The sequence below is a fragment of the Anguilla anguilla genome, chromosome 18 (assembly GCF_013347855.1).
Source record: "Anguilla anguilla isolate fAngAng1 chromosome 18, fAngAng1.pri, whole genome shotgun sequence".
Lineage (NCBI taxonomy): Eukaryota > Metazoa > Chordata > Actinopteri > Anguilliformes > Anguillidae > Anguilla > Anguilla anguilla.
The window spans coordinates 20,170,991-20,197,355 of NC_049218.1; the positions used below are offsets into that span (position 1 = coordinate 20,170,991).

General features: G+C 42.7%; 1 protein-coding gene across 3 annotated transcripts in view; it reads right to left on the bottom strand.

The window, feature by feature from the left end:
• chrm3a (cholinergic receptor, muscarinic 3a) overlaps positions 1–26,365 on the bottom strand; it is a 105,390-nt gene that overhangs the window by 31,842 nt on the left and 47,183 nt on the right. The window contains exon 3 of one of the 3 annotated variants that reach the window (XR_004763275.1): positions 17,730–18,238. The exons of the other annotated variants lie outside the window; for them this stretch is intronic. The gene's annotated coding sequence lies outside the window, so the exon portion shown is untranslated. Of the gene's footprint in view, positions 1–17,729; positions 18,239–26,365 lie in introns of those variants that run through there. 3 annotated transcript variants of the gene reach the window in all.

The following is a 26,365-nucleotide window of genomic DNA, read 5'->3' on the forward strand; positions in this document are numbered from 1 at the left end:
CAGAGTTTTTCAGAGCCAACAAGTGAATCACTCGAACTAAATCAAATTGAACATGTGTTTCACTAGCTGAAGACAAGACTGAAGGCAAAAGCCCCCGAAACAAACAGAAACTGAAGATGGCTGCAGTACAGGCCGGGAAGATACCCAACGTCTGGTGATGTCTATGGGCCGCAGACTTCAGACAGTCATTGAATGCAAAGGATTTCCAACCAAATACTAAATATGACAATTTTATTTAGGATTATGCTCATTTGTCCAATTACTCATGGTAACCAGGAGGGGGGGGCTATATATAATAACAGACTGAAATTCCTACACGGATCCCTTAAATATGGAACTAAATACCCTCAACTTAGAGCTGACAGTCTTCAGTCAGTCTTTATTGCTTGACTTTCATTGCTTCATTTCAAGTCCAGTGTGCTGGACAAAAAAGAAAATCACTGTCCAAATACTTAAGCACTGCACCGTGTATAATACATACTGTTGCTTACAAATGATGAAAAAAAACTGGATGGCACACACTGTGCACTGAATAAAAAGGCCCCCTGCCCCCCCCTCCCAAAAAACATTTAATAAAATAAATAAATAAATAAAAATCTGTGACTGCCCCCCAATCTGAGCAGTCTGGAACCAGGACTGTAGCAGCCTGAAGGTGCCTGGCGAATCGCTGAAATGAGGCAGTGCGGCGGTAACCATGGGAACCCAAGCAGCTTAAACACACCCTACCCTATGTTACATTGAAAACACTCTGGGATCTGAAGAAGTCTTTCCAAATTTTACCGCCATCTACAGAAAGTATGCAGATATGTGTGTGAAGCAGGTCTGATGGGAAGCTTGTGAAGAGGCAGCGCTGTGAGGTCAGAGACCTGCCGGGCTAGTGCATTCTGGGTAAGGCCTGCCGGTGTACTGCCCGGCTGGGAGACGATAACAGCGCTGTACTAGTCCCAGCAGGGCAGCAGGATCTGGACCAGCAGCTGGGAACAGATAAGACGTTTCATGTTGTTGCAGGTTAGCCTGCAGGTCCAGATCTCTGGGGTGACAGTCTCTGTGCAGGAGTTCATCGTATATAACAATATACAGGTTCTCTAAGCTCTGGTCTAGAACCAAACAGAGTTTTTACAAAAAGTCACAGAGAGGTGATGGTCTTGCCAGTAGGTAAAGAAGGTCTGTCTTAGAGCAAAATCTGAAAAATAACGGTTTGACGAAGTGGAAATTCCTGTTAGAATTTAGAACTGATTTGGTGTTAAGGGAACAAGGAGGAGCCACACACTGAAACCTAGACTTCTTGGAGTTTGGCCATTTACAATCACCTGTGTGTGTGTGTGTGTGGACATTAACTTGGGCTAACTTTTGCCACACATCGCTTCGTGAAGTCATGTTTTAAAGCCACATGTAAGCCCCTCACATGAATTAAAATTTCCATTTTGTTTTTCCAGTTTTTTGCCATGCCATTTTAGCCAAAATATTGCGCTCATATCTTCCTGCCTATAATTGAGACTCCTGAGTATTTGACATTAGCTGCAGCGTCCATTTTCCATACGGCCTGAGGCCAGGTTATGAATAAGCTGTAATTTCCCAGGATGATAAAGTGATTAAGATGCAGCGCCCTGGTGTTCCGGAACACCTGCGTGGCATGGGGGGGCGGAGCAGGGCTGCTGATTGGATGACCGGGAGGGGGAGGAGCACTGCTGCACGCCCATCAGCTCTTACACTCGCATAATCACACTGTGTCTTGCTGAGTACCAAGGGTAATTTAGTCAAGAAATTTGGGGACTCGGTGTCCTGGGTAAACACCAAACTTTAATTTGTAATTATGACAAAAAACATTAACCTTTTTGACAGCAGTATAATTCCTGCAGCTAACAGGATTATAAAACTCAGAACATAAAATATATATATATATAAACTTTAATTGTACTTTTGTTTAACGATATGAAAGTTTGGAGATCAGGAGTAAATGTACTATAATCTACGTACAAAAGTACTCCCAGTTTAGGTCAGGTAAAGGCATGAAAAAGCACATATCTAGATATTATTGTTACATTTTTTATTAGACGAAAGGTATTTAGGTAAGATTTGTGAGGTGTCTTTGGTGACAGCAGACAGCCAATATAGGCCATGGCAGTCACTGTGTTTATTTTTCCCAGTGTTAATTAGTTACCCAGTGGGGCTCACTTTCCTACATTCCTATGGAGTTAGAGACCGACCCAGTTCTCCTTCTGAATTCCCACGCTAATATAAGATATTCTACTCCAGATAAGGATTTGATTGGCAAGATAAGGTAGGGTTTTTCATGCATTAGTATTTCATAAACACATTCAAACATCATTATTAGTACAACCATATGAGCTAAAACAGCATATGCATCTGGGTTTTTTTCTGTCATGTGGGTGGATACTGGGAAAAAGTGAACGCTAAATGTATCATCAGATTGCTGATGGACAGATTATGTAAACGTTGTTCATTTCAATAAAAAAAAAAAAGGTGCTAGATGGGGTTGAGGTCAGGGCTCTGTGTAGGCCAGTCAAGTTCTTCCACACTGATCTTGACAAAACCATTTCTATATGGACCTTACTGTATGCCTGGGGGCACTGTCATGTTGAAACAGGAAAGGGCCTTGCCCAAACTGTTGCCAAGTTGGAAGCAAAGAATTGTCTAAAATGTCATTGCATTGCATTCACTGGAATTAAGGGAACTAGCCTAAACCATGAAAAACAGCCTCAGACCAAGAGGTGTCCACATACCTTCATATAGTGTATAGTATATACAGCATATATAAATAATATATAATATGTGTGTGTGTGTGTGTGTGAGAGAGAGAGAGAGGGAGAGAGAGAGAGAGAGGTCTTAAAAACAGGCTCACTAGATTGAAATCTGCAAAATAAAAAGAAGAAAAAGTTAATGACACTCCATGAATTATGGAACTGTGGAATTCAGATCCCAGAAAAGATGGTCTTTTAGACCATCCCAGACAGTTTACTTCACTTGCATTCAGCAGATGCTCAGTGACTTGCAGTCCAAATCCAAGATCAAAGACAAAGCACCACAGTTCCCCAGGGGATGGAAGAATAGTCCCAAGAGAGACAGAAACTGCAAGAAGTGCAGACTTGATTGACAACTTGTCAGCTACCCAACTGAAGATTAGTCATACAAACAAGAACAAAACTGCCAAACATGAGCATTACACTACATCAACAACAGCTCTGAAAAAGTTAAACCTGCTCAGGTGTCAGAGATAAGTAGAGCGCTACCACCTGTTACATCCTACCCATACATGCAACTGCTGGAAGCCCAATGTCACTGCACAAACTGTTTTGCAGTGACTTGAAGTGCATTATCTTGTTTCTTTCATCAGCTCCTCTGCCGTGATGCAGTGGGAATGTCTTTTATTCAAACGCAATCATTTACAATAGCTGACATTTTAGCTACATTTCCACACATTTCTCATGAGTGCTAGCTGATGAGCTCCGTTCTCCAGTTCCTATATAAAGCCTCTGATATGGCTTCATCTACGAGCGACTTGGATACAGCTCATTACATTAAACGAGCCAGTGTAATTGGTGACAACACAAGGCTTTTTATACAATGAATTTGAAAAGCACCAGGGGTGTTCTTTTTTATTTTCCCTTCACAGCTTAAAGGTGCCAGTTTTATTTGATCGCACTCCCACGTGGAATCATGGAGGCAAATTCGGCGCTGAAAAGAGACTCCCGACAGCTCTGCGGGCATTCCTGTCACGCGGCAGGACGCCCAGCCCAAAATGGATAACCAGCCCTTTATCAGACGCTCTCCCACACGCCGGGCCCATCGTCCGCTAACTGCGCTAACTCCTGATTGATGGCAGGTAACGAGCCTGTCCTTCCCTCAGGTGCGTGAGGCCCAGCAGGTGTGTGTGTTCCTCTAGCACTTTAATTTCCTGTGAAATAACCACTCAGCCACACATGCTGGACCAGCATCGCATTTAGCAGATGGACTTACATAAATACATGCAGTAAAATTTAGGCAACAAGTAAAGCTGATGTCAAGTCAAAAGGGTCAGGATCTATAGAAGTATAAATACTTAAACTTGCAACATAAAGTGGGTGCAATAAGAGATTTAAAATGTAACATCTTAAGTAACAGAAGAGTTTGGGAATCCAGTATTAGACGTAGCATAGGACGTGCAATAAACCCAGGATGAATGTTGAACGCTCAGTGTAAACAAGTCACAGAAACTACCCCTCCCTCCATAAGTACCACTACTGACTGAGCTCAGCAGAGAGGCACCCACCCTTCCTGAAGCACCATGGGTGCTTAGTACTCAGTACAGACAGGACTGCTACTGACTCAGTACAGTACTCATTACAGACAGATCTTTCCACATGAAGTCAACTCCCTCTTTTAAAAAGATCATCTGCTCTATGAGTTTCACCTATTAGTCAAACTGCAAATGACTGCTAGGAATATTTGAACTACAGTCTTGTAAAATATATCATTAAGCCAGACCAGGAATAGCACAGATGACAGGATATTATGTATAAAGAGAAAACATTCCTAAAAATGGCCTCTGCTAAATGCTTTCCTCTCAGGATTTTTTCCACCCTGAAGATAAATGTTTTACTTCCTGAACTTCACTGGGGTTAGATTACAGAAATGCCTGAAGAATGAAGGCAGAAGATATACTGGAGCCCACTCACTGTGGCATGCGGGCACATATTAATCAGTCCAGCTAAATGGGCAGATTTAATGAAGAACAGCTGCGTTTTCTGTGGACAGCAGCGGGAAGTTTGAATGGCGGGACCTAAGCACTCCGGTGTTTCCCTGCTCTCCGTCCAACTGAAAACACCACGAGCCACCTGGCTGCCACAGAGTGTCCCATTCTTTCTGAAAAAGCATCGCCGAGAAAGTAACTGGAACACAGCTGCAAGACTTCAATTCCCCCAATCGCTCACCTATTCCATTCTATTTTTACCAGCGTCCAATCACAGCTCACATGAAACTAGAGCTAACTAATTGGATATGAATTTTTCTACCATTAAATCCATGATTCCAGTGGTAATGAGTTACGTGAGTTGTCTGATCGGTAAGACTGAGCTGTCAAATCTGTAACCTCTACAAGAGCTCACCAGTTAGTACACCTGGCTTTGTGCATCCATCCCGCTTCCCCCATGAGACAATGCATCTTTAGGGGAATGAGCTGCAGCCACAGTCACACCTGCATAATCCCTCGCCATCTTCCAACACAGATTAAATAAATATGAAAAATTTTGATATCAATACTGGGTATTACACTACAGCACTATTCCCTCAGGGCATTAAACAGGGCTTCAGTGCACATGGACATCATACATGATTATACAGTTTATACATGAAAACTCGCACTGCATACAGATATGCCACCAGTCTCACCATAACTAAATTTACATTCATTCTGTATCGTTACGTATGGTAAAGTATTGTTATTAGTTGTAACATCAATTTTTTTGTTCACTAGGACCTCTATAAATTATATTTCCTGCTGAAAAATTAAAAAAGTGAGAATGGATGCCTGAAATTTAGGCAATGAATAATATAAACATACACACAAAACATACACACACATAAGCGCATACACACACATGCTCACACACGAATGCACACACACACACACACACACACACACACACAAATACAAACACACACAGTGAGGATGTTAAATGACACATTTCAGTTTTAAGACTGTCATCGCACATTTGCTAGCGACACGGAAGGTAAAACTTTAATGTTCATTAAGTAGTGCTTTTCTCGTGTACTGCAATCACAGGAGATTGCACTCAATGGGGCAGATTACCTTCTTAAAATCTCCCTCCTGAATTCATTTTAACAGCACCAACATAAGGTTAGCCTCCTGATGAACACTTCATTTTAAACTCCAAAAATTGTTTGACTGCATTTGTATTTATACAATTCATAGGGCAAAAAAGACTGCATGTTTGATAATGTTGATAAGTATGGATAATGTAAGATGTGAAACCATTTCCTAAAACAACAAATAAAAAAATATGACATGAGAACCCCTTTAACCCCTTCTGCATTGCCCCTTTTTTAACACAAGCCAGAAAATGACATACCAAAAATAAAATGGTTATAAGTCCACTGAAAGGAAACCCTCGGGAGTTTGTTTTCCAGGAGAATTCAGAATTACTCAAAATATTGCTTGAAAGAAATGAACAGAAGCTCAGACACAGTGGTAGTTTTTTCTCCCCTAAATGATTCTTTTTTTGAACGGATACGGGTGCTTATGGCCGGGTTTGCCTGGTGGGTTTAGAAACACAGTGGAACCACATCCACAATGCTGGACAAATCCCGGTTCAAATCTGATCACAACAAAACCATTTATCTGCATTTTCTAATCTATGTCTAGGCAGGTTTTCAAACAGGCCATTTGGAGACTCCAAAAGGACACTTGGTAACCAAATGACATTATGGCTGTTCATAAGTGTAAATTTTATATATTGTATACTACATGCTAGTGGAAGACATGCTGACATTAGCTCACTTTTCCTCTACCCCTCCCACTCCCACGCCCTCTCCACCCGCCTCTCCTTGTTTTCCCCTTGACACCTGTAGCAGCAGCAGGTCTTGAAGATTGTCGAAAATAATGACATTAGCTATCCAGTTTACGAATCCATTGATTGACGTCCAATGATTGAAGTGTTCATCAAATACCCCACCCCATCAACATGTCAAACACGTCCCACAGTTTCACATACCCCATTTATTATTCATAATCAGGCCTACTCCTTATTTATAAGCTTATTGAATGATAATAAATACATTTTCAGAACGTCCTCAGATGATGCCCTCACTGATATAAAAAGGGGATTGAGTCTCCCGCTGCTGAGGAGTCAAAGCTGTTTTCACTCCTCAGAAATATTCTGTCATATTTCTTCCAAGGTCTCAAAATTTTGAGTCTTCTGATTAGACTTAGACATTGCAAAAGAAATTTTAGTTGTAAAACAACATTTTCAGGCATAAAGCCTCGAGAAATGTCCTTGCCAGTGCATAACATTTTGCATAAAAAGTTACGGTTTGTTTACACAGCAGAAACAATGCGTGTCCTTTCATGCAAGCCTAACAAACTATACAATGTTAGAAATGTTATTTAATTGGGACAGAATCAAAGCCTACAGACCCCAGCCTTGCTGTCCAAAACTCCAGAGCTTTCATCTCAGATTTAAGTGCAGTCAAGCCGCATGAGTCCATACATCCCCCAGCTGGGGATTTATGACGGGAGCAGAATGTCCCGCTGACTGTATGGCCCTCATCGGCCTGCTAATGTGACACAGCGATCCGATTACAGCAGAAGCAACAAAGCTTTACATTTGTCAGCAATTTGCTGTTAATGTCGGTCGCTTCGACACTTTGCAAAACAAAAAAAGAAAATGATCCTACGTTCAGAAATAAGAGACTTAGTTAACAGAGATTCATAGGCTTTTGGAATCAATTTGTGTCATTCGGCTTCAAAGGGTTAAACCGCGCTTACTGCTATGTTTCCATGTTAAGATTGCCAGAATCAGATCCAAGAAACTTATACGAGGATTTCATTTCTCATTAAAAGGTTTTGCATTACTGATAGTAAAAACACAGTTTTTTTTTTTCTTCAGTGTGTCTGAATGGCACATTTCCCAGATTTAGAATATGGCACAAAATGTCTCTACAGCTAATTCTGACTGTCTTATTTCGTATAGGTAAAACAGTGAATTAAACATACGCCATTATGAGAATAAATGATTATATGAAAGGCCACATGCTATTGGTAGTGTTATGGTATGGCTGGGAACAGACCAGCGTGTTCAGTAGACCAGGGAAAGGGTTAGAATCAGGATAACACCTTAGGTGAGGTGTACTAGCCTCCCACAGAGAGTACAGCGCTGTCAGAAGAATAATTTTCAACATGCTGTATTTAACTCCCCCTCCAGGTTATTCCACCGCACAGCTGACATTTAAACCAAAGTTTAAGTAAAGGAAAATACAACAAAACACACACACACACACACACAGAACTGAAAGTTCTAGGTGAGAATAGTTCTGTTAGCGATGCTTTGGGCTGTTTTCTGTGTGTAAAAGGCACACAATAAAAGTGAAACAAACAGCAGAAAAGAGCAGCTTGGTGGAAACAGACCCCCAGGTCTGAGAGCGGCCTCCACAGACCCTCCTGCAGCGTGGTCCCCACCTGCCCCCCGCCCGGCTGCCGCCTGTCTTACCTGCAACCTTTCATCTACACAACAGCCCTTCAGACGGCCTCACACTCCCCGCTCCGCCCGGGGCTGCGGGGCGTCGCGGGCCCAGCCGAGTCCACCGCCTCACAGGCAGGCACAGTGTGTGAGCCGACAGGGGAAGCAGCTGACATGCTGCATTCTGCAGGAGTGCATTTGGGCTGCCTTCCTCCATCCCCTCGGTCCCCTACCTGCATGGCCTGATATTACCCCTCCCATCTCCCGTCTCTAAACACAAAGCTTGGCTCCGGATTTCATCCTTCTCTAAACACGAAGCAAACCCCGGGATTTAATCCTTCTCTAAACACGAAGCGAGCTACAGGATCTCATCCTTCCCCAGACGCAGAGCGAGGCGCGGGGTTTCATGTGTTCGCTGAAACGACGCGCAGTGTTCGCGCGGCTCTGCGCGTAGCGAGCGCCAGCGCGGCGTTTCCACTCCATCCTTCAGACAAACGGAGGCTGGGCGATGGGCCACTGCCCGTGCTCCGCGCTCCACACCAGCGTCTGCGCTAGCGACAGAATGAAAGCTCACAGCTGGTCAAAACAAGCCATCCCCTTTCCCCCATCCACAAGCCCTTTCCACCACAGCGAGTCCAAACTCACTCCTTTTTCAGATGCAGGGAGATTTAGGGCTTTAAAGGAACTGCCAGGAGTCAAACTGTGGAGAAATGTCAGGACAGAGTCCAGTCACAACATTCTGGAGACAAGAAACACCGACTGCGGACTTGTTTTTACCTCGACCAAGATCCATTTTTAATTGCCATGTATAATTCCTCTTTGCTAACAGCATGGTGAGCACACTGGGGGGTTTACTACTGTAAGGCTGCAGAAAAACACAGAGGAGGTTGGGAAAGAATGCACCCGTGTGGGCTGCTGGGTGACTCATCCCATTCAGGCTCTGCTCCAGGGAGGGGATGGACCCCTGCGGTCCCCCCACAGAGGCTGGGCTGTGCGAGCTTCAGCTGGCCAGCAGCCCCACAGGGCAGAGCGCAATTAGCCCTCCCGTTGCCTGGAGAGGGAAAGGATTCTTGTTGACGCAGTGTCTGTGCCTCATTGTGTAACGGCACCCCCCCTGTGGTCACACAGGTACCCGCGGTCCGCCCCCGTGTGTGAAGACTCCTCCGACTCACTGTCCTTATGAGGTTAAGTGGCGGACTGCAGACTGAAGATGTGACATCACACGTGTCTGCAGTCTCCTCAGCTGACACAGGGGTTCACAGTGGTGAGCCTGGCTTACAGACGAATAATTACGAAGCTGACTTGAAAAAGCCAACTTACTGTTCTCCTTAATTCTTCTTCTTATTCCACATCAATTTTCTGTACGCAACTCCTACGGCCTTCCAGTCAGACCAACCAAATTTGGCCAGTACTTTCAGCCAGTACAGGATTGCGCTGCATGTGCTTTTTGTATTAATAGCTCAGATATCTTTTGAGCTATTTGCAATTTTATATTGAAACATTTCCCATTAATTAACAGTGATGGAACGTTCAGAATCTGAACACATCTGCAGCTGCAGCTGCAGCCACCACAAATACAGACCGTCTCTCTTGCAAAGCTTCTAACGAATGAAATCTCTGGCAAGGATCATTTGTAACATCAATGCAAGTTCAACACAAACTAATATTAGTTAGTTTTATGTTTGTTATAATTTTTTACATAGCATCCATTTATACAGATGCATATATACACTCACTGACCATTACATTAGGTACACCTGTTCAACTGCAAACTGCACCCGTTAACGCAAATATCTAATCAGCCAATCACGTGGCAGCAACTCAATGCATTTAGGCATGTAGACATGGTCAAGACGATCTGCTGAAGTTCAAACCAAGCATGAGAATGGGGAAGAAAGGTGATTTAAGTGACTTTGAACACGGCATGGTTGTTGGTGCCAGACGGGCTGGTTTGAGTATTTCAGTATAACTGCTCATCTACTGGGATTTTCACGCACAACCATCTCTAGGGTTTACAGAGAATGGTCCGATAAAGAGAAAATATCCAGTGAGCGGCAGTTCTCTGGGCGAAAATGCCTTGTTGATGGAGGTCAGAGGAGAATGGCCAGACTGGTTCGAGCTGGTAGAAAGGCAACAGTACCTCAAATAACCACTCGTTACAAACGAGGTATGCAGAAGAGCATATCTGAGCACACACCACGTCAAACCTTGAAGCAGATGGGCTACAGCAGCAGAAGACCACACCGGGTGCCACTCCTGTCACCAAATGAAGTGGCCGGTGAGTGTATATTTACAGTACCTTGCACAAGGTAAAAATGACCGTGTCTTACCTGAGACTAAGATCCTGAAATCTGTAGGTTCCTTACATATACTACACTGTCACCCTGGATAACCCCGGAGCTCAGACCTGTACAGCGGAGACAATTTCAATCTGTAGCAATGGTGAGTTTCTGTGCTTTCAGGCTGTCTTTCAGCTGATCAAATACATACAGCACTGTTACTTACATCACTACTTAATGTGCCCAAACCCATATATTTTCCTTACAAACATCTGCACGAAGGATGTACACTCAAAAAATACTCTCTCCTTCGGATTCTGTAATCTCTGAACAATATCTGCCAACATTATCTCCAAGCAACAATTACCGCAGCTCTGTTAATGCTGTCATGACTGATGGGTCGCCAAGACCTGCTCCTGGCAACAAAAACAGCAATTACATTTTTCATTTTCTTCCGAGCAATTTGTCTGCATACTTCTGAGGTGTCAAATCTGAACTCCAAAAAAAAAATATACAGTACAGGCACCAAGGCTAACAGTCACGACACCTCTGCTTTTATCGTGTTTGATATCCGCATATCCCAAAGTGTTATTTTACACATGCAGGGGCAGCAGAATCCCCGTGCCCTCAATTCGAAAAATCAAAGCACGGTGGGGCTGCTGGTGAGCTGGGATAAAACTAATGGAAACAGAGGCTTTCCCCAGGGACACTAGCCCAGCAAGACTGGGAAGAGACGATAGGATTACGAACCAAATACGGGATTGCGCATTAACCGTCCAAATTTACAGAGACAATAGCTGCTTCGGGAAAGGGAACAGACCGCCATCTCACACCGTCCTCAGCCTTACAGCGCCGAGAACGCCACACACCAAAGAAGATTTTCAAGAAGGAGGGTAGCTTTGACAGAACAAATCCAAATGCATTTCCTCTGAGGATAAACAAGGAAATAATACAGGTGATAAACCTGCTCTTTGTAAATAATCTTTACATTTTTCTCAGTGTCTGTGCTGATTTCATGCTACATTGCATTTATTCCATAACACGCTTATTGCAGACCTGGTCTTGGTTTGGGCAAATAAACCCTTAACCAATTTCCACAAGTATATCAACATGTCTACTTGTTAATAGTGTTAGGGTTAGTGTTGGTGTTAGTGTTAGGTTAGGAAAAAAATCTTTCTTTCCCAAGTTGCCCCTTATGAGGGCCCCTTGGGAAAGAAAATGGCACTGGCCATTCAGTTGCCTGGAGCTTTTAATTAGGAAGAATTTGGTCCCTGTTGTGTTGAAGTTTTATGTGCATTTGTTCAGTCCTCCTGGGAACATTGCGTTTAGTTTTATGATCCAGTGTTTTTCTGTCCTATGTCTGTCTCCTGGTGTCCAATTAGTGTTTGTTTGCAGGCCCAATATTTCTAGTGCCTCAAGTCCATGATTAAAGAAATAAGCCAATAGCCACTCTTCTAATCTAGTCTTTATCTTATTTCCTCTTTCTCCTACATATTTTACATCACAACCTTATGACATATACAGTATGCGGTTTTCTGCGTTGACTGTAAGTGCTTGTTAAATTATGTCGGTTGTGTTTTAGTGTTTTTCTTGACTGTTCGTAAAATACCAGGCCTTGTGTGGGAAACGTGTTGATTTTTGGTTGTTTGCTGCTTACCAGATGGTCCTTGAGGTTGTTATTTTTCTCATAAGCGGAGTTTATCTTGTAGTCCTGGAGGAGGTTCATACTCCGTAGGGTCCGGGCCAGGTTTTGTTTGATTTTTTTATTAGCTGCCTGGCTAAATGCCAAGTAGGTGGTGATCAGTGGAATTATATTTTTTGTGCCCTGTTATCGTGTAGGTCCTTCGGATCTGTCTAAGGAAAGATCTGGACTAGCCCTTGGTTTGAATGCATTGACGTTTTGGTGGCCTCTTCCAAATCTGTACTTGGAATGAAAATTCTGTTCAACCTGAGAAACTGGGATTTGGTCAGGCCCTTGAAAGTGTATTTAAGGTGGAGACTGTTCTTGCTTAAAGGTGCATGTGTGTCTGTGTCTTTAAGGAAAGCCTTTGTGCCTAGTGTGTGTTCAGAGAAACGAGGGTCCCTTGTATGTGGTCATGTTCAATAAATCTATTTCTGAATTATGTGTGTTACATTTAACAGTGATTGTTTAATGATGTGTGTAGGGTTTGTATGATGAGTTCTGATGTGAAATCTTCTATGCTATGTGTCCATGTTCCCCATATGTCATCTACATATCTATAGAACTTAGTGGGTAGTTTGGGGCATTTTTCAAAAAAGTGCCTCCACCCAATGTGCCATGTAAATGTTAGCATAGGCTGGTGCAAATTGTTTGCCCATAGCTATACCGCTGATCTGTAAAAATAATTCTCGGCTGAATTCAAAGTCATTTTAACTGAGGTTGATTTCCACGGTTGTTGTCCGAGTACTTCATCCATCCAGGTTTTTACAGCTGTTAGTCCTGCTGTGTTTATGATTGTGTATAGGCTGTATATGTCCATGGTGAACAAAATGACTTCCTGTGGTATTTTGGTGGGTTTTTTGTGTACGTCATATGAGTGTTCATAAAACTCTTATGTTTTGTGGACAGTGGAGGGAGAAAATAAGTCTACATATTCAGCGATCCTGTAAGATCCGTTGTTGTAGTCCGAAACTATGAGTCTCCCTGCTGGGACCTCAAATGGTATGGTCTAGGACTGTGGTGGCTTGTGTATTTTGGGGAGGAGGTAGAAGATTCTAGGCCTAAGATTGTCCTCCCCCTTTAGGTAAAAGCTTTGTTTTTCCCACAGTGCGCAGGCATGACTGGGCTATGCGTGGCAAATTGTGGTCACTCACCCACTCATGGATGTTTAGTCGGACGCATGCACAGGTGGTGCTTTGCTTAGTAGGACGCATGCACAGGTGGTGCTTCGCTTAGTAGGACGCATGCACAGGTGGTGCTTCGTTTAGTAGGACGCATGCGCAGGTGGTGCCAGCTAAAATGTGTCTGCGGAAGTGAGTCGCGCCGTGAGTCTGGGCGGTTCCGTGCTTGTTTGTGATGTGTTTGCTTTGTACAAGTGTCCATATGATGTTGTGTATTTCCTGGGCTGTGTCTGGGTATATGGGTCAAGTTGACTTTTGGTAATGGTGTTGTTTAGTTGTCTATATGCCATGTGATTAAGGCACTCCCCTTATCTGCCAGTTCGATGATGATCTGGTCTTTTGATCTGGTCAGTCAGCGCCTTTATCAGGGCTTGAATGTCCTTGATGATTTGTATGATTTCTCTGGAATTAACCGGAATGTGGCTGGCTCTTGATTCCCAGTTGGATTTTGGCATTTAGGGTGTTTGTTGTGTGGTTTCCGATCCCTCAAAGAAGGCTGACAATTTGAGTTTCCTGTGAGCTCCTGGACCTCTCCTTTGAGGGCTTTTTTTTGTTTTTTTGGTGGATGTAAACTGTGGGAATAAATGATAGGCCCTTGTCCAGCAGACTGCGTTGATTCTATGTTGGTGTGAAGTTCTTTGCTAGCAGCATTATGTTCTTGTTCCCCTCCCTGTTTGTGTTCAGGTTTGTGGGGATCCTTAGTTTAAATGACATCTTAGCCGCCATCCCGTCCATCCAGTGGATGTTATCCCGTGTCCAACTCTGGAAGTTTAGGAGCTTGTGGCATGTTGCTACGGGTGTGTTCGTTGATCTCCTCCAAGATGGAGCTCTGACAAGATTCTAGCTTCCTGAAGTTCCAGATTTCTGCTGCTGGGAAGGCGGATTGGTCAGCACGGCCTGCAGCTGCTTGATGGCCATCTTCTTTGGGAGCTGGTCCTTGCTGTTTATTCCAAAGGACAGCACCTTGGTATCTGCCGACAGTTTTCTTCAGGAGAGCTGCCACATGGTAGAATGCTACTGGGTAACTGTCAATCTGGAGGTTCGTTAGTGTTAGGGTTAGTTTTAGGGTCAGAGTTAGTGCTACTCTTTGCATTAGGGTAAGTGTTAGGGTTAGGATTAGTGTTAGGAGGCAGTGACACCCCGCAGAAACTGCAGGGAAACGTCAGAGAGGGCAGCACATGGGGACACCAACATGACCAAACATTCGCCCAAGCAACTGTACAGGATTTACAGGTCATATCTGTAGCCAAAGCAACATTATCATGCTCATTAGTTGTGGTACAGAATGTGATTAAATTCATGCTACTGAACATTCTCTCAGCCATGAGCAAGAAATGGCTGCAAACATCTTTTTTTTTTCTTTTTAACACTTAGCATGAAAAATCAGCAGGGTGGCAAAGCACACTTTGGAGAGGATGGGAGTGGCCCCAGACCAGGCCAGCCAGCAGTGAACAGACTCCTCTGAACAGGCTTTCTCCTGACATTTCTGTCCATCATGGACTTATGGAGAGTGTTTTCTCTCCCCACTGGGTCGTTTTTTTAAACCTAATTTGCTGGTCCTGGGGGGGGGGGGGGGGGGGGGGTGCACGCATTGTCTTTCCTATTTTTCAGTTTTCCTGATTTCCTGTTCTTCTGTGCACGGCCCCAGCGTCTGTACAAAGCACTATACAAATAACATCGACCTGAAGTACACTGGAGGTTAAAGGCAGAAGTAAGCTTTGGCAGCCACCTGTCTCTCATTTCCTGCCTGAGGACATGTCAAAGCCCCTGATGGCAACAGAGTTAAGCCGCATCACTGTGCAGAAACAATGGAAAATATGTGCATCTTCTCCAATTTTAATTCTACTTATCATTTAGGACTGAATCAAATCCCCCACTGACCCAAAGGCCAAATCAGAACCAGAAAAAAAAGAAGAAAAATGCCATCTATGTATCCAGATTATGGTCAGTTTCTCCTCATTTAAAAGACATGTAACACTTCTCCATTACTACTTCTTCAAAAGTAAAATGCTACTTTATTTCATAGTGATGGTGGTTTAAAAAATAGTTTGTCACCTACAATAATAGCCAGAGGGGCGGCACGGCGGTGCAGTGTGCAGCACTGTCGTCTCACAGCAAGAAGGTCCTGGGTTTGAATTTGGATACGGATGGAATAACAGCCAGAGGCTAATCCCTGGCAAAGGAAGTTTATAAGATTATTATCATTTTATGAATCCCCCTTGCTCTCTGGCTGACTGATACATGTCCGTGTGCTCCATTAATACAGATGGAGAAGTGGAAAAGATATCCTGCAGGCCATAGATATCCTGCACACCATAGATATGGAATTCTATGTTCATCCCTCTCTGTCATTCACTTAACACTGAACCTGTTGACATTAGCCTCAGAACAGGTTCACACAGCATAACAGCAGGTTGTATAATGTTCTGGCTTAATGTGTTCCCTTATACAGGTGACTTACAGAGACCACAGTTTTACACATTGTCTATTTATACAAGTGTGATATTTGCTTGTGCAGAACAGTAAATAAGGAATAAATTGCTCAGTTTTGGGTTGGTATGGTAATTGTCTATGTGGGAGTAAGGTGTGCTAGCAGAGCATCGGCAGTTTGTGAGCTTTCTGTACAGCTCTTTTAAATTAGTCACACTCTGTACAAATCTCTTACCACCTGTCACATTAGCTGAAAATGAATCACGGTCATTGTCACAGGGACAATTATTTCACAAAATTTTAAACAATAAATCAATAGAGAGAGAGTTAAGGGGGGGGGGGGGGGTTGCAGTTTGACCATGTTGCTAACTCAGTGGTCACTGCTTTCCATTAAACTTTTGGTTCAGTCAGGTTCGCACAACTGCTAAAGAGCGGAGATGATTTTGAATGGATCTTGTACACGGTAATGACTGCAAGACATTATTTTGGATGGCAAAGTTGTGAAATTTGTCATTTAAAAAGATCAGTCTGGATTTCCTTAGACTTAACAGCACAACCTAGAAAATCTCTCCCTGGGATAACATTCACAAATTGAGACGGCAATCTGAAACCAATTAAGTAAAACATGTATACAATGTACTACGCAGGCAATCGCTCAGCAGTTACATTTCATGCAGCAAAATACAGTGAGCTCCATAATGTTTGGGACAAAGACTTTTTTTCTTGATTTGGCTCTGTACCGTACAATTTTAGATTTGAAATAAAACAATTCACATGAGGTTAAAGAGCACATTCTCAGCTTTTATTTAAAAGCTTTTATATGGAGGTAGTTAGCTGCCAAAACATTTTGTAATCATGAAAAGTGAAATTTGCATGTATTCGGAGGGACGTAAATGTAAAAGCTGGATTTTATGTGTCATTCTCTGATCCACAGATTTAATTTGTGTATTGTTTTTTTTTTAAGCACAGACCTTCTGGCAGTTTTGTTACACTTTGTAAAACAATCGTAACTGTACTTTAAAGGCTGCATGAAGCAAGCAACTATGCCAATTTTCTATTTTAAAAAAGTCCAAATGAGACAGAATTCTCTAGGCCTATAGCCAAAAACGTTTACCAGCCAATGCATAGACACAGGTACACAGCTCTGTTACTTGCGTTTGAGTAGTAGTTATCAACTAATAGTGACGAGGACATTGTGCATTTCTGACAATTCATTTATTTCTTTTAGTTATGTTTTCCATTTTCAAAGATTGTTCCACTTGATTTATAGAACTGGATTTTTTAAAGGCATTATTCCGCATCAGTTTTTACGTCTGAAAATGGTATAGACCAACATGGCTATATTGCATTACAATCAGAGTGTGATACAGCAGGAAAAAATCATACTCTGATTGTAATGCAAATGATATATCATTTTAAACACATGATGGCATGCAATGTATTATAATGTTTATAGATGTTATTTGTTTAGTGACCCAAAAGGTGATATGGTACATAATATAAAACAGAGTAAGAAATATGGTTTAGGCTAATCCATGCACTGGCAACTGCAGTCATAAATATCAGGCACCAATTTCAGTTATGTAGGGTGATGTGACTGTGCTACTTTTAGAAGCATTTGACAGATTTTGTTTGACAATAATCAAGGATGTGGATTAATAATCAATGGAAAATTCCCCAATTGAGTGAATGCAAATACACCCAGTCCGGCATGAATATGACTTAAGGGGTTAATAAAAAGTCACTCAATGTTGGCAACATGGGGAGGCCCTTCACAATTAATTTTTATCTATTTATCCTTTTCCGCAAATCCATCTAGTGTTCAATGTTTTTTATTTCAGCTTGACATCAGATCAACATCAATACTCTTGACATATAATTTCTAAACATAATCATATACAAAAATAAATCAATCAAAATGATCAGAAAAGTAAGATAATTTTTAATTAAATGCCCCCTACACAAGAGCTGAAAGGAAAAACAGCAGCTGTGTGTGAAATAAGAACTGGAGGATGAACAGTGTTTGGGTTCTGACAGTAATAATCATTGCTTACTGAAAATGGAAAGGTCCTTTGTGACTCCGTTGTTTGTCTCCATCAGAGAGCATTGGCTCAGTTCCCATTAGTAAGCACATGCAGCAGACATGCTAAATTAGCAAGATAATACACTCCACACATTGTTGAGCAGAAATCACTCAGCAGATCATTTACTTCCTTTGGAGTTGCACTCTGTGTGTTAGACTACTGCACAGGCTGTGGGGGTGGAGGGACTTTCAAACTCAAGAAGGCGTTGGCGACTTTCCGCTTTAATAGATTTCCATCAGAGCGAATGTAGGAAAGCCTTCTGCTCCCCTTGGCACAGGCATCCATTTTGTTTCTGTCCTTAAGTGGTGCGGGAACACTGTATGGCAGGGCTTAGCTTTTTACCAGACAGAGTGGGATGCTGCAAACTGACGCGTGGATCCACCGGACACTGCCGACACAAACCACAGCAGAGAAAATGACCGTGGGCATTGGGAGGCACGTTCCAATCCTTCCATTACTACATCTTCCAAGAACATCTTCGAGAGGAGCGGGCAAAGTACAGAAGCTTGGACGCACATGGAGAACAGGAAGCAAAAGCGCTGCTAATGTGAGGTCTCATTAAATTCATATTGGGTGACCAGAGATTTATTTTTCTCCACAGAGCCCCCCTCTCCAGTGGTGACTCAATTGCGGTCAGGATGCTTCTACATTGTGGGTATTTTCTTCAGAACTAAGAATGCCAAAAAAAACTAAAGGAACAAACATTCCAACAAAAACTTTCCCCAACCACTGCAAGAGACTTCTACCAAGCAGGCCTCCTGAATCAGTGCATTTGGTTTCAGCAGTAATCTCATCTCAAGGATCACAGGTGATATCTTTCGAGATTCTCGGTTAGCAGTTATAAGAGCCTGATCTAAGTGAAAATAAAATGTGAAAGGGTCATGATAGAATGCTTACAGAGGGCGTGCTTGCACATGCTTGTTTTTAAAGGTTGGGTTGTGACGAACAAAAATGGAACTGTTTAATAGAGGCTGTGTGTCCTTAAGAATCATGCAAGCTGTCTTTGGCCCTATTTAAACTCTTGGCAAATGTGCGATAAAGTGTAATTCACGTCATTAAAATATCAGCAGAAAAGGGCAATGCCATCCTAGGGGCAGGGCCACCCGACTGGCTGGGAACTCAGAGCAGCACTCTTTAATTAACTCTGACAGCACACCTCACTGTGAAAGCACACCAGAGCAGCACTACAGGTCTCACTCTCTAACTCACTGTGACAGCACACCAGAGCAGCACTACAAGTCTCACTCTCTAACTCACTGTGAAAGCACACCAGAGCAGCACTACAGGACTCACTCTCTAACTCACTGTGAAAGCACACCAGAGCAGCACTACAGGACTCACTCTCTAACTCACTGTGAAAGCACACCACAGCAGCACTACAGGACTCACTCTCTAACTCACTGTGACAGCACAGCCGAGCAAAGGAGCTTGGGGATACTTCACTGTCAGACAGTGGCCGCAAGACACCCTGACTGAATCGCGTCACTTTTTGGAAACGAGATCAGCTCTCAGTCTGTGAGGTCACATCAGGTCCCGACTGCAGCGGGACGTCCCGGCTTCTCCGGCAGTGGTTTCAGTTGCAGTCAGAATCCTTTTCTTCACAGTGCACATGGGATGGACATAGGATCCTATTTCAAACTATGAGCTCATCTCATACATTAATACTCTACATTGTTCAGTGATACCCCACGTGACCGAAGAGAGCCGCGTTAAAAGAGAAAATCCTTGGACGGAACTGCCGCATTAAATTTCATGTAATCGCGGATTCTACGGTGAAATTTCCCAGAACTCTCCAATCTCTCGCCAAACTCTCTCTGGTCTTTTGATATTATTTCAGGTTAGTGGTGCATTGTATTATTTCAGGACATTCATTCGTGGTTCATGGTCTAAAGCAAGAAAACACACTTCAAGTAGTTCAAAAACAGTGTGACCAGCAATGTTACTCCAGAGGTTTCACTGTGTATTATCCAATTATTCTCCAAAAAATGATGCTAATCTTATTTTTGGTTGGAACGATTACCTATAGTTGAAGCAGAAGGAAAGACGTACTAGCAAGATATAAAAATGTATATTTATGTTTATAATTGTGAACACCAGCTATAATTTATTCCTTTATTTTTATTTGAGAAACCTATGGAAACATATAAACTGATAAATTTATGCCGGACTTGTGTGTCTTTGGGTCTCTCCTCATGGTGAGATGGCAGTAATGGAATTTAACAACAAATGTGGCTACTCACTTAACCGTTCTTTGAACTGACCCTGCATTCAGCTTGAGAGTATAACTTCATGGAGAACATTAGTCCTTTGAAAATGACTGACCACAGAACTGTAGCATATTTTTTTGGAAAACACTGGATGACACTATTTCCATGAGGGTGACCCTGCACGTCACCCTTGGATCAATGCGATGCTGAACTTCATAAATTATACATCAGGTTTACTTTCACCTTTGACTGTACACATCCAAGCTTATCAAACTGATGTCACAAACAGAACTGCATGCAATCTTTTAATTTATTATGACAGTAAGTATGGCACTGATTTTAATTAAAACCACTGATAACAAGAATAGGTGATGAACAGGAAATGGTGGCCGCTAATACAAATGTAACTCACCATTATAAGTTATAACAAGTAGTAAAATATGTTTTTTTTTTAACCATTAACAGCAGTTAACGAACCATGCAATAAATACAAGTCATTCCTGCAGTACTTTTAAAAAACCTTTATAAAATCATTGCCATTAATTACGATACCAAGCAAGCACCCGAAGGGTTGTTTCCTGATCATCAAACGTGATGCAAACAGCAGAGAGAGAGAGCACAGGCACTGACATTTTGGCTGACAGGGAAATGATTGACTTCTGTGGGCACGGTGGGAAACCTTCTGTCCCACAGCCCGGCATTAACATTCCTGGCCCCTGGCATAGGGGGGCGGGGTGCATTGCACCTTCAGATACATCTGACATTTACCCTCCTTCCCATGCAAGGATGACAGTCTGCCTGCGCAAGACGCCCCACTAACGCAGCGATGACATCACGCAGCCCCAGGTTAACGTCTGCATCACCAACGCACAGCATGAGGGACACACACACCGGAGAGTTTTAAAAGTCATAGCACGTTCTCAGAAAAGTGTTTGATCACTCATGATTAATTCTAGAACTTAGAAAATAACAACAGCAAATTAATAAGCTATTTTATTTGTCGTATGCATATTCGTTTCTTGTATATTGCATGTGTCTTGTGGGACCTGTATTTTAGTGCAAAATCCACATTTCAGAATAAATTGGAAATAGTCTCCAGTGGGAAATATCAATGGTTTCATATGAAGAGAAAAGTTTTGCCTTATTATATTGTTTAGACTGCATATATGATTATCTACTACTCAGTTGGATACCCATGCATACACATGTCAGTGTGTGCTTGGATGTATACAACACTTGCATTACATGCAAATAAACACTTTTCCATGTTTGATGTCCTCAAAGCACAGTTTCATCTGGATTTTAAATTTTTAACAAGGTCTACGTGTCATGTACAAGTCATTATGAGCAGCGAGGTCTCAAACGCTGTAGACTGGACACTTAGGTTTGTGTCCAGTGCAATTCCCATGGCAATACAAATAAATAATGGCAGATAATGATTGTGTCACGGGTGCAGTGTGCTGTAAAATTGGTTTCCTCTAGAATACACATTAGCTGAACTCTGGCACTAGGGGTTAATAAGGAGAGACTTCAATAGCCACTGCTACCTGAACACTTTTCAACACTGACTTTCAGGTGGAAAGACAAGGGCTGTGTAACAAATGGAACTACGGATCACCTTTATAGCCCACTGCTAAAGTCAGGCTAATACGCTCTCACTAATATACAACACAGACACTTACTATATTACACAGTGATGTTGCAATACAATCAAAGAAATGGCAAACCATTAAAGCAACACAAACACTGTAGATATTGTCAAAGGTGACAGACTGGGAAAACCTGGCGAATCTGTAGGTCCAAATTGCATTGCTGATTCTGGCATAGATTAGCATAGCCTGTAAAGAATTGATGTGTCACTAAAACAGGCTATACTAATTAAAGCCAGAATCATCAATTCAGTCTTCATACTGATTTTTCCTATTGAAGTTCCACGGGATTTCAGACACTGCAAATGAAAAACTCTGTTAACAGAACATGGCAGAAAAGAAGATATCGAAAGGGAACCAGATACCAAAATGCATGCATTCATTTACAAGTGAAGAAGAAAATACAGTTGAAATACAGATTTCTTGATCTGGAGTTAAGGCTGTGCTGCCCACCAGGGCATAGCAGAATCGCTGAAGCCGACACATGCACTCCATCATACAGTGTATACGGTTCACAGAGTCGTAAAGGACAAAAGGTAGTCCCGACTGCAGGAGAGGCACATCACTCTCAAACTACAACAGCTAGAGAGCAGTGGGCCACCGGCCAGGAAGCTAAACAGCAGGAACCTGAGGAGCTTAAACACACCCTGCTCCTGGCAGGACGGGGCCCAATCATGAGTGGTGTCAGGCCCTGGTATTGCTGCAGCTGGGTTATGACACAGCCAGGCCTGAAGCCCAGATCTGCACACACAGACACCAGCCTGCACTTGCAGTGAGCGCCGCCAGCAGCTACACCCACCAGGAAACCATCCGTAAAGGGCTTCTGAACAGCATGCTCAAACAATTACCCTGGAGGATAACCGCTTGTGGATAACCGCTCATGGATAACCCCGTGTTGGATAACGGTTTTCTTCAGTCAGTTAAAGTGACAGGTATGATATACCTTATAAAGCAGATCAGACACATTTCGCTCAGCCTGGCCTACCAGGCATGGATTAGGCCTTTGTTCTGCCGGCTCAATGTCTGGTGACAACTGAGTGATTAAATGAAATAAATATGCATGGTCTGCCCATGATTGCAGGGAGGGTTATGACTTGTTATAGACTCCACCATAATTTCCACAAGCCATGCCAGTGCAATCACACAAACCTGGAATTAAGACAAGACGACTATTGTGGACTGTGAATCACCCGCTGCGTTTGATTGGTGGGCTTTCCTGCATGCATTATGCATTACGGCAGTTCAGAGCGCAGTCATATCCACATGTGCCAGAAAGTGCCACCCGCAGGGACTACATTTTATTCGCGCGGGCTAATGAAAATTTCAGTTTCGGTTCATAGACACGCAAATGGAAATGCATTGCCGGGTACTCTTGGTCGTTGAGTTCCACTCACAAAGGGAAAAGTCGGCGGTATTGAACATTTGGCACCAAACAAACAGCAGAGGCCATGGTAGCTGCACCCTGGTTGATGAAACACAACACGCACCCAAGAGGAATGGTGTTCACAACAGACCTCCTCACATAGCCAGTACCTCTCAGGACCGCACTGCTCGGGCGGTTAGAGGCTAGGCTAACCTTGTTTACAGAATTTTCTGTGCCTGAAAGCAACCGGGCGTTTCTCTTCTAACGTTTCTTTCACATGAACGGGGGTTCGAGCGCCCGCTGAGACAGACGGAGCCCTGCCGGACAGCGCATTCCTGTGCAGGCCGGAACAATCCGTGCTCGTTTAAGGCAGCTCTTATCTCCGCTGCACACTTTCTCCACTCAACCGTTCCCCCCGTCGCTCCAGTTCCCAACGCCTGCTTGCTGCTCAGCCGCATCCAGCTCACACCGCTGCGTTAAAGGACCGGAATGGCGCATCTCAACATCACACCGGCAAGGCTTCATTGAGCCAGAGGTTTTAGCTCATAAAGGAGTCCAGAGGGTCCTCAGAAAAACTGGCCCCACCCCAGACCAATCAGCATAATAGAACTTTGTATAACAACCCAAATATTTTATATCACAAACAATACAAATACTATATTTTTTCAGAATAAGAGAATAAGAAATTAAAGAACAAAATTATTTCCTTTTAATACTGCAGTCATTGTAGAGGGGGAAAAACAAACTAGAGGCGCAGGAAGAAACTGCAGGGTTTCCCCCAGGTATTAATAGGGTTAGGTACTGCACCTCTGAATTCCTGAGCACCTCTGCAAACATCAGAGAAATCAACAAAACCTCAGAGTCAGATCTTCATGGAAGGGAGAAAAGGCACGGAGACACTATTTAACAAACTTGGCATTGTGTAGCCATGGTTTTACCAGGTCAGCTGCAGTGCAATCCAGTACACTGTGTATAATACTGTGGTACGGTAAGTCCATAAAACATTATAAATAATCCAGTATACTCTATATAATAATGAAGTAATACTGGACAAAATTGCAACTTCATTCAGTTTGCAGATTTTTCCATTAAAAAAAGATTGCAACACCCAGGCTTCTTTTGAATAAACATTTTCCTTCAACTTAAAGATATGCAAATTTAATTCACCAAAATGAACTCACCGATTTATGTAGTTAAAAATAACACTCATCTGCTAAGTGAAAGAAAAGGAGAAAATGTTAATGGACCCCATTCCCAGTGTGGAAAGTTTTTGTGAAAACAAAGAGCTATAGGATCTGGGTCTAAGATGAGCTTTAAGCTTTGCTATAGGATCTGGGTCTAAGATGAGGTTTAAGCTTTGTTATAGGATTTGGGTCTTAGATGAGGTTTAAGCATTGCTATAGGATCTGGGTCTGAGATGAGGTTTAAGCATTGATATAGGAGAGATGAGGTTTAAGATAAGCTATATGATTTGTGTCTAAGATGAGGTTTAAGCATTGCTATAGGATCTGGGTGAGATGAGGTTTAAGCTTAGCAGCCTCCAGATGTCTTCAGTCAGTTGGTGTGAAGCAGCCTTGAGTCAGTCCAGAAGAGTACATTTCCTTTCAGCTAATAATTTCAGCGAGCTAATAAGAAGGAAATGAATGGTTGAAATTTGCATACACATACATCCAAGAGGAGCTTAATTTATGCAGGTTAGCCAGCAGTCAGTCTCGTCTTTTTTCATAAGGAGCTGGCTAGCATTTAAAGGGCGGAGCCAAACTACTGCTTACAGCAGGGCACTGAGCCATACAGTACATCGGCTGTTTCAATCATGAAAACATCAGAGAAAATCTGGAACAGCTAAACAGCGTGATGGTTCATTTCGGTTGACTGAAAAGATATTGCATACAGTCTCTAGCATAAAAATACATCTCTTTTAAACGGCTGTTGGAACTATTTCATGGATTTGTTAAACAGCTTTGCCATATAAGCACAGAACACCCAAACATATTTATTTCACGGTCATGAGTTGAATGTGTTTAATACTGCAAGAATGCTTTTTAGAATATTTCTGCAGCAATCAGTCACAATGTGGAAAAAATATGGAAATTGATCTTCAAAATTCAGAAACTACTTTTCATCACACAATTCAGAAAATAAGAACATTCTAATAACATCATTTCAGTCTTATCAGTAATAAACTTAATTGGACTGCAAAACAGGATGACAAGGCAGAAGATAATACACACTGTGAGAGATCATTATGTGATAGTGTGACTGGAGATGGGGCTGTGACAGAGACTTATCTGTGATTAGTAGGAGATGGTTCAGTGACTGAGTGGGGTCTGATTAGTAAGAGATGATGCTGTGACAGAGGGATCTGTGATGAGTATGAGATGGTTCTGTGACTGATCTGTGATTAGTAGGAGATGGTGACATAATAGAGGGATCTGTGATTAGTAGGTGATGGTGCTGTGACTGAGACTTATCTGTGATTAGTAGGAGATGGTTCTGAGACTGATTTGTGATTAGTAGGAGATGGTGACATAATAGAGGGATCTGTGATTAGTAGGTGATGGTGCTGTGACTGAGAGGGATCTGTGATTAGTAGGTGATGGTGCTGTGGCTGAGAGGGATCTGTGATTAGTAGGATATGGTGACATAACAGAGGGATCTGTGATTAGTAGGAGATGGTGCTGTGACTGAGAGGGATCTGTGATTAGTAGGAGATGGTGCTGTGACTGAGAGGGATCTGTGATTAGTAGGTGATGGTTCAGTGACCGAGAGGGATCCGTGATTAGTAGGACATGGTTCAGTGACTGAGTGGGATCTGTGATTAGTAGGACATGGTTCAGTGACCGAGAGGGATCCGTGATTAGTAGGACATGGTTCAGTAACTGAGTGGGATCTGTGATTAGTAGGACATGGTTCAGTGACCGAGAGGGATCCGTGATTAGTAGGACATGGTTCAGTAACTGAGTGGGATCTGTGATTAGTAGGACATGGTGCTGTGGCTGAGAGGGATCTGTGATTAGTAGGTGATGGTGACATAACAGAGGGATCTGTGATTAGTAGGTGATGGTTCTGTGCCTGATAGGGATCTGTGATTAGTAAGAGATGAGGGATCAATTTGACAGTTCAATTTGAAGTGATTTATTTCAAATGTCCTTCTTGAACTACATTGTGGTATGTAATTATACAGTATATATAAATAATATACACAACATGACTAAAAGTATCTGGACACGCCATGGTCTGGAGCTGGGCCCCTTAGTTCCAGTGAAGGCAAATCTGAATGCTATCGCATACAATCA